Here is a 10442-nt window from a genome sequence, read left to right as displayed (position 1 = left end):
ATTAAATTAATAATTTAATTTAATAAAAATTATTATGATATTAATATTTAATTATATTTAATTAATTGAGAAATTAATTAACTATAAAGAATTGGATTTGAAGATAAAAGTTTTAAGAATAAATTTAGAACGTGATAATATTTATTTAATTTAATAATAATATATTTAGAGTTCATTTTTAAATAAATGCTAAATATTATTGTTATTTAAGTTAATAAATATTTATCAAATTAAACGTTCAAAATAAATTAAGAAGTTGAAAGATATTAAATTATGAGAATGATTTAAGTTTGCATGAATGAGTTTAAAATATAAGAAATTTATTTAAAAGATAAAATATGTGAACTTGATTAAATTTTATTATAAAGTGCACATGAGATTAAAGTTATAAATTAACTTAAAAGTGAAGACAAGTGGAAAGTTAAGTAAAGTAATTTAATCAGTCACTTAAGTGCACGAAGGAATAATAAAAGAATATCTTGATTTAAAAAGAAAATTAATTGTGCATGAATGAATTAATTAAATAAAATAATTATAATTTTAGAGTTGTGGAGACAGAAACTCTAAAAGGTAATTAGATTCTATATTAGGAGTTTTCGGGTCATTATTGCACACACAGATTTCAGGACACACACAGGTTTGAAGAGAAAATCAGAGGGTTTGGAAAAGAAGGGAAGTTTTTCGTAGCTTGAAGGGTTTCACTTGCAGTAGGAATCTTTATCTAGCTGCCACTGTTTAGCATCAGATCCAGGTAGGATCTCGTGGTTTAATGGTATAGTAGTTTTGCTCTTCAAATTTATGTTTGCTCCATGTCTTTTGCATGTGTTGTTTTTCTGGTATGCAATATTGTTCTTGTTTGAGAAATATCTGTACATGGCTTAGATGGGTATTTCGCTGAGTATATTTTAGGGAATTGTATTTTTTAATATGAATAAGATTGAATAAGAAATCAAACAAATACGAGAATCTATTGGATATTGAAATTTGGGTTTGAGATTTAAAAGATAAATGTTGTTCCCTTTTAATAAATTTTTAAGAACAAAAATTAATCTGGAAAAAAGTTTGAAATGGAAAGAAAATTATGAATTAGAAATTTGAATGGTTAAAATTAGTTTTCCTATTAGAATTGTAATGTGAACGTTGTTTAAAAAAAAAAGGAAAAATTATATATATATATATATATATATTATTGTGGAGTTAATTGAAACAAATATCATAATTTTTAATAAAATAAAAAAAATTATAAATTTATAAAAACAACTTTTAAATGGCATATACATGTTTAAATGAAATTTTAAATAAAATTAAACCTTTTAAATAAAACTCAATTGGGAAGTGGGGGCCACGACCTCCCCCAACCCCCCCCTTGGCACGGATGCCGTCGGCAGTCACTGCTGGCGCAGGGACTGCGTCAGCAAGCTGCCCCAGGCCCTGCGATAGCAGGCCTGCCGTACGACAGCTAAGCCTTTTAAAAGGCTTGCGCTTGCTTTGAAAGCAATGCGCTTTTTTGTATTTAAAATCATTTTTAAAAAAAAGTTTTTATTAAGTTTTAAAATTAAATCAAATTTATATTATTAATCATTAATAATATTATTAGTAATTTATATTATTAATTATTAATAATATTATTAGTAATTTATATTATCAATTATTAATAATTTTATATTATCAACTATTAAAATTTATTATTAAATTAATATTTATATATTTTATTAATAATTGAAATATGGTTTAGTAAAAATTAATAATTGACTTAAATTTTGATTTATTAAGAATTATTAATATCGAGAGTTATTTAACGGATGAGTAAACTTATTTATTGTTGTTAAGGGACATGATTAGATTTGTTAAGTGTTACTTTTATAACTTGAAGAAATAAATAGGTATACTCAGACTATTCTTTTAGGAAAAATGATCATAATTATATATATATTGAGTCAAATAAATGAATGGGTTACTGGGTGGGTTAAATTGAGAATCTTATACACTTAAAACATTCATTGAAAGACAAAACTAAAACTTTACCTTTGACTCTATGGTGTAATCTCAAACCAAACCCAGACTATGAAACTGTGTTGTTTTGCTTGTATGGCTTATGCTTGTGGATTCTCGAGTTGTTTAGATGTTGACCAGTCTAGGACGTACACCAGAGGTTTGTGAGTTTTCTATTATACCATTTATGTGACTAGATGTCATGATATGTCTTGTGATTCAGTTTGAAAATTATATTTATGAGGTTTACTTTATGAAGCATTTATGTGTACTTGGGTGGGAGAACCATCCTATTATCAGGTTGCCTGTTAAGGAACCGAGTTTGATCTTTAGGGTTATTGTGGTATGGGACACAACTGTGTTTTTATGTGCTTAGGAGAGGTTGTCTAGGTACGTGACTTGGGAGTGGCTTGCATAGGGGTCCGGGACCCAAAGTGGTCAGTACCAGGGTAACCTAATGCAAGTTATGTAATAAGTGATAATCTAGTAATTAAAATTTATTGGGGGGGGGGGGGGAAACACACTAAAAAGATAAGTTAGAGATTTTTGATCTACCCATGCCTTTAGTGCTTGTATAGACTAAGGATGGGAATGAGATGAGTGCCTCGTCTTCTTGAGAGGGCTTTCTAGTTTTCCATATGTGTGATGTTGAGGGTCTGGGGTTCAGAGTAACTAGTCCAGGGTAACTCAACACTTGAGGGTCCGGGGTCTATTAAGAGATCAGTCCAGGGTAACTCAAGCAGCCATGTGATGACACTCCCTAGTATGTAGCCTGAGTCTCCTATGTAGATTTGTGTATCTCTAGTGGTGTACTTATTGTTGGATGTGGCGTACTTATTGTTGGTGGTGTATCTATTGTCGGATGTGTTTATTATGGTTATTTACTTTCATTGATGATGATTGGTGATTCATGATGTTGTACTTTTGACATGTGGCTTTTGACTTGAGATGATTATCTTTCGTTGACTTTATCTTATGATCTTGGTATTTGGTTTATACTTGGTTTGTGTATGATGTTTGATTATGTGGTGTCAGTATTTGAGTGAGTGTTCTTTCTTTTTGGATTATCTTATCTTCTTGAGTAGCATGTGTTACCTTTGAGGTAGTTTTGGCTATTAGGGGTACCTTGCCTAGGAATGTTTTATGTTTGATAGCCATATGTGGATCGTTCATTATCTTCCCTGCACGGTGGGAGTGGAAGCCTGACTAGGTAACCACGTGGTCGGGAGGTAGTGTCTTCTTACCATTTGGGTTCCCCTTCACATTGCCAGCTGTTGCATGTTCGTTGCAAAAGATGTACCTTTATCATTCTTATTCCTTATCTCAGAGACTTCTTTTCAGATGATGTATATATGTTATCATGTATTCTGATGTATTGTATCTTTTCTCACATACCCTGCGACATGTGCCGTGGATGTTATTGATTGGATGTACTTTCATTGTATTGTTTATACTTATGCATTTGCTTATGCGATTATGTATCTGTTATTCCTTTATGATCTTGAGACATTGTACTTGGAACTTAAACTAATTAATTTAAAATTATTAAATGTGACTCAACGTAAAGGAATCCTTGAGGAATTGAAACTGTATCTGTATTTGCATATGTATATTTGATGTGTATGTTCATATTGCTTCCACATTAATGTTATCTTGATGTTGTTTAAACTTTAAAAAAAAAATAGTTCAGTAAACATTGTAACATGTTAGGTTTATTTCTCTTGGGTTCCCGAGTGGGGCGTTACAGTTATGCTCATGGTTAAGGTTAGGGTTAGAGTTATGGTTATAGTTAGGGTTAGGGCTAGGGTTATTGTAGGGCTAGGTTTAGGGTTAGGGCTTGAGTCAAGGTTAAAGATAGATTTAGGATTGGGGTTAGGGATTGAGGTAGGATTTAAGTTAGAGTTAGGGTTAGGGTTAGAGTCCAATTATGGTAGAGTTAGATTTAGGGTTAGAGTTAGGGGTAGAGTTATATTTATGGTTAAGGTTAGGATTAGAGTTATGCTCATGGTTAAGGTTAGGGTTAGAGTTATGGTTATGGTTATGGTTATGGTTATGGTTAGGGTTAGGGTCAGGGCTAAGGTTAGAGTTACTGTTAGGATTAGGGTTTGAGTCAGTATTAAAGTTAGGGTTAGGGTTATGGCTAGAGTCTAATTATGGTAGAGTTAGATTTAGTGTTAAATTTCAATTATGGCAGAGTTAGATATAGGGTTAGAGTTAGGGTAGAGTTATGTTTATGGTTAAGGTTAGTGTTAAGGTTAGGGTTAGAGTTAAGGTTAGGGTTAAGGTTAGAATTTGGGTTAGGGTTAGCGTTAAGGTTAGGGTTAGGATTAGAGTTAGAGTTAGGGTTAGCATTAGGATTAAAATTAGCTTGAGGGATAGGGTTTGAATTAGAGTTAGGGTTAGCTTTAGGGTTATTGTTAGGGCCAGAGTTGTAATTAGAGCTAGAGTTAGGGTCAAAGTCAGACTTACAATTAGGGTTAGAGTTAGGGTTACGGTTACGGTTAGGTTTAGAATTAGAGTTAGAGTTAGGATTAGGATTAGGGCTAGAATTAGGGTTACAAATATAGTTAGGATTAGAGTTAGAGTTACGGTTAAGGTAAGGGTAAGAATTAGGGCAAGGGTTAGAATTAGGGTTATAAATACATTTAGGGTTAGGGTTAGAATAAGAGTTAGGGTTAGAGTTAGAGTTAGAGTTAGAGTTAGAATAAGACTTAGATTTAGAATAAGGGTTAGAGTTAGAGTTAGAGTTAGGGTCATATTTAGGGTTAGAATTAATGATAGGGTTAAAATTAGAGTTAGAGTTAGGGTTAGGGTTAGTGTTAGGGTTAGGGTTAGCATTAGGGTTAGGGTTACAATTAGAGTTAGAGTTAAAATTAGAGTTAGTGTTAGTGTTAGTGTTATAAGAGCTAGAGTTAGAGTTAGGGTTAGGGTTAGAATTGGGGATAGGGTTAGGGTTAGGGTTAGGATTAGAATTAGAGTTAGAGTTAGGGTTCAAGTTAGAGTTAGAGTTAAAGTTAGAGATAGAGTTGGGGTTAGGGTTAGATTTAGGGTTAGGGTTAGAGTTGGTTAGATTTAGGGTTAGGGTGAGAGTTAACATTGGAATTAGAATTAGAATTAGGGTTAGTGTTAGGGTTAGAGTTATATATAGTATTAGGGTTAGGATTAGGGGTAGGTTTATAGTTAGTGTTAGGGTTAGGGTTAATGTCAGGGATAGGGTTACAATTAGAGTTGGAATTAGAGTTAGAATTAGGGTTAGAATTAGGGGTAGGGTTAGAATTAAACATAAAGTTAGAGCTAGAGTTAGAGTTAGGGTTAGAGTTAGAGTTAGATTTAGGGTTAGAATAAGGGTTAGGATTAGAATTAGCATTAGAGTTAGAGTTAGGATTAGAATTAGTGTTAGGGTTAGGGTTAGGGTTATGGTTAGGGTTAGGGTGAGAATTAGAGTTAGAGTTATAGTTAGGGTTAGAGTTAGAATTAGAGTTATAGTTAGGGTTAGAATTAGGTTAGGGTTAGGGTTAGGGCTAGGATTGGGGTTAGGGTTAGAATAAGGATTAGAGTTAGGGTCATATAGTTTAGGGTTAGGTTTAGGGGTAGAATTAGAGTTACAATTTGAGTTAGGGTTAGAATTAGGGTTAAAAATATCATTAGGGTTACAGATTGACTTAGAGTTAGGGTTAGGGTAAGGGTAAGAATTAGGGTCAAGGCTAGAATTAGGATTACAAATATAGTTATGCTTAGAATTAGGGTTAGGGTTAGGGTTAGATTTAGAGTTAGGGTTTGAGCTAGAGTTAGAGTTAGAGTTAGAATTAGAGTTCGAACAAGGGTTAAAGTTAGAATTAGGGTTAAGGTTAGTACAAGGGTTACTATTAGAGTTAGGGTTAGCATTAGGGTTAGGGTTACAATTAGTGTTAGTGTTAGTCTTAGCATTAGTGTTAGTGTTAGAGTTATAGTTAAGGTTAGAGTTAGGGTTAGAATTGGTGCTAGAATTGAGGCTAGGGTTAGGGTTAGGGTTAGGGTTACAATTAGAGTTAGAGTTAGGGATCAAGTTAGAGTTACAATCAAAGTTGGAGATAGAGTTGGGGTTAGGGTTAGATTTAGGGTTAGGGTTGGAGTTAGGATTAGATTTAGTGTTAGATTTAGGGTTAGAGTTAGAGTTAGGATTAGAATTAGGGTTAGGGTTAGATTTAGATTTACATATAGTGTTAGGGTTAGGATTAGCATTATATGTAGTGTTAAGGTTAGGATTAGGGTAGGATTAGGGTTAGAGTTAGGGTTAGGGATAGGGTTAGGGTTACAATTAGAGTTAAAGTTATAGCCATAGTTAAGGTTAGAGTTAGAGTTAGAATTAGGGCTAGAATTAGGGTTAGGGTTAGGGTTAGAGATAGAGTTGGAGTTAAATTTAGGGTTAGAGTTAGAATATGGGTTAAATTTAGGGTTAGGTTTAGGGTTAGAATTAGAGTTAGAGTTAGAATTAGAGTTAGGATTAGAGTTATAGTAAGGCTTAGGGTTATGGCTAGAATTAGGGTTAGAGTTAAAATTAGGATTAGAGTTAGGGTTATAAAGGGTTAAGGTTAGGGTTAGCGGTAGAATTAAAGTTAGAGTTAGAGTTAGAATTAGGGTTAGGGTTAGGGTTAGAATTAGAATTAGGATTGGGGTTATAATTAGAGTTAGAGTTAGAGTTAGAGTTAGGGTTTATGTTATTATTGTGGTTAAGGTTATTTTTCGGTTACTAATCATATTATAGTTGATGTATACTTTGCCTTAGTGTTAGGGTAACTGTCAGGTTAAATTTTTATGTGGGTTAGTTCTATTATAGTGCCAATGATTAGTGTTATTGTGATACAAGTTATTAACCTTTTTAATAATGTGATTCTTCTCTCTCTCTCTCTCTCTCTCTCTCTCTCTCTCTCTCTCTCTCTCTCTGTCTCTCTGTCTCTTTGTCTCTCTCTCTCTCTCTCTCTCTCTCTCTCACACACACACACACACGCGCACACACACACACACACACACACACACACACACACACTTCACCCAATAATATCTCCCTGTACCTAAATACACTCTCTAATCTCTCTCCCTCCCTATCTCTCCTCTCTAGATACACCCCTCTCTCTCTCTCTCTCTCTCTATATATATATATATATATATATATATTACCATTTATAAAAAAATATAATATTATTTCTAGTTACTAGTATATATAGGGTTAGGTTAAGGTGTATAATTTACTAAATGCTTAGTATAGTCATATATAGAGTAAGAGTTAGAGTTAAGATCCAATGTTTACAATTTCATTTATATGACACTCAGTGTTATGGTTAGGGTTAATAAGTGGTTAAATGTTACACTAAAATAAGTGACATGGTTAAGGGAAATATGAGATTTAGGTGTAGCGTTGGAGTATTTGGAGTACAACTATGGTCAAATTTGGGATATATGTTATATAGATGACTTAAATATTGGAGAAATTTTAATTAATGAAAGGGAAATTATAAGTCCCAACACAACTATTTAGATGATGTAAAAAGTATGAAAGAATATAAAAGAATCAATTTTATGGAAATTATTTCTCCATGATGATGTGAGAACATTATATATTGTTAAATTTTTAATAATGCTAATACAATTTTTATTGCAATGATTAAGAATTTGAATCAATAAATATGCCTATCATTAAGGACATTTATTTAGACTTATGATTTTCTTTCTTAATTAGCATATTTAGTAGCCACATCCATTGAAGAAATGTTTTGTACAATAATAGATTTATTTTTTCTTGTTCTTTTCTTCATGAAAGTTACGTAGAACAATGGGCAAACAAAATTTCCAATACAACTAATTAGAAGTAAAATTTTGAAACCGAAGACAAGAATGGACTATATACAAAAAAAATCTCTGTAATGGTGTAAATATATGTCACTTTCTTCAATGATTAGGATTCTTTTGCGACCTTTATTTGAACAATGATTGTGAAAGACTTATTTCATCATTGAGGGAAACCCATCCACTTTTATAGATGTATCATACAAGAATTTCTATGCAACATTCATATGCATTCCTTCAATTTTCTCAACATAGTCAACTAGAAATATTGCATGGTCCACAACTTTAATTATAGTCGTGCACGTCTCTTTGATTATTTGTAGGCATTTGTCAAACTTAGTCTCAAAGAAATTATTTGAGGTTATTGAAGTTGCCAGGCTAGTATCAAATAATGTTTGATTCTCTATTCGAGGCATCCATGACTCAAATAGTAACCTGCAAACTTATAAACAAACATCAACATATAAAAATAATCAGAATAAAAAAGTATTAATAATTAACATAAATTCTTTCAAATGAATCATGTTCAAAATAACATAAATAAAAATAAAAAATATTTCAAATGAAATAGTTAGATTGTAATGTTTGAAATATGGTGACATTGCCTTCCACTTTTCAAACATTACAAACATAAATATTAATAAAAATCTATATATACTATGAAAAATATTTAAATGAAATACATACATAATCTAATTAAATAATGACAAAATATAAACAAAATATATGGTTAATTTATTTTAAATTAATCATTAAATTAAATTAAATATAAATTTTATTGATAAGGTGACCCTTCCATCCATATTAATGATAAAAATTAATTATGGAACATGAAAAATATAAATATTTTGAAATAGGCAAATATAAAACTATTATGAAACATACAAATCTAAAACATGCAAACCCAAAACATTTTGAAATACCCAAATCTAAATCTAATATGAAACATGAAAATGTAAAACTAAATTAAAACATGCACATTAAAAATGTGCAAATGAAATGTATTATCAAATATCTAAATCAAATATATTTTGAATCAATTTGAATTATAAATCTAAATCAAACATGCAAGGCTAAATTATATGAAACTTATTGAAATTGAAATCTAAATCAAAGGAGAATATTACAATCAATTTTGAAACTAAATCTACATTTAAATCTAAATACATATTTACACCTAAATCTAAATGCAAAACTAAATTAATTTAAAAAAAAAAAAAATAGAAATCTCACATGCAAAAAATTACTTTAAAACTTTTATCTACTCCTTTTCAAAAACTCTAATATGATCCAATAATCTTCACCTCTTCCTCACTATAAAAACACAAAATGAAAATGAAATGCGGAGCATTTGTTTTATAACCTGTGAGAGACTCCTCATATCCCCCAATAGATGTCTTTTGACATTCCATGAATTTGTTTCAAATTCCCCCACTCCCCACAAAAAATAAGCATGAATGAGCATGCAAAAATATATTTAACAAAAAGAAAATATTTTGTATTTAAAAATTTAATGAAATTATTTCAGCCCTATTTTTTTGGGTTCTATTGTTTCGGGTCCTATTTTTTGACCCCTTTTTTGGGCCCTATTAGTTCGACATCCATTTGGCTTCATATTATTTTGGCCAATTATTATTTTGAGAATATTTTTCTATTTTATAATTTAATAATGATAAAATATATACTAAATATATGATTCATCTACATTAAATAAATCATTAGTTTTAATAAAATACAAATTATATTGATATGGTGGCATTGTCATCCACATTAATGATAAAATTATGCTTTGAAACATGAAAATATAAATACTTTAAAACATGCAAATGTAAAACTATTATGAAACATTCAAATCTAAAACATGCAAACCAAAACTATTTTGAAATATACAAATCTAAAACTAATATGAAACATGCAAATCTAAAACTAATTTGAAACATGCACTTTTAAAATATGCTAATGAAAAGTATTATAAAATATATAAATCAAATAGATTTTGAATGTAAATCTAAATCTAAATCAAACCTGCAAGACTAAATTATTAAATTGAAGCTTAAACAAATTTGAACATAATTCTAAATCTAAATAAAACTAATTAAAGTTGAAATCTAAATCAAAGTAGAATATTATAACTAATTTTGAATCTACATCTACATCTAAATCTAAACGAAAATCTAGATAAAAAATAGAAACATCACTTGCAAAAAAAATTACTCCAAAACTTCAATCTACTCTTGTTCAAAAACTCCAATCTAGTCCTCCAATAATCTCCACCTCTTCCTTCCTGCAAAAACATAAAATGAAAATGAAATGAAGAGCCTTTGTTTTATAACTTGTGAGAGGCTGCTCATATCCCTCAATGGATGTCTCTTCACATTCCATGAATTTATTTTAAATTCCCTCACTCCTCACAAAAAATAAGCATGAATGTGCATGCAAAATTATATTTAACAAAAAAATCATATTGAAATTATTTCGGTCCTATTTTTAGGGGCATTTTTTCGGGCCCTATTTTTTTGGGCCTATTATTTCAGCATCCATTTGGCTTCCTATTATTTTGGCCAGCTATTATTTCATGAATGCTTTTCTATTTTATGATTTAATAATTTAATATTTAATTTAGAAGT

This window comes from Cupressus sempervirens, chromosome 6 (genome assembly GCF_028749045.1).
Source record: "Cupressus sempervirens isolate cs-2001-9-10 chromosome 6, ASM2874904v1, whole genome shotgun sequence".
NCBI classification, from domain to species: Eukaryota; Viridiplantae; Streptophyta; class Pinopsida; order Cupressales; family Cupressaceae; genus Cupressus; species Cupressus sempervirens.
This window is presented reverse-complemented; position numbering follows the sequence as displayed.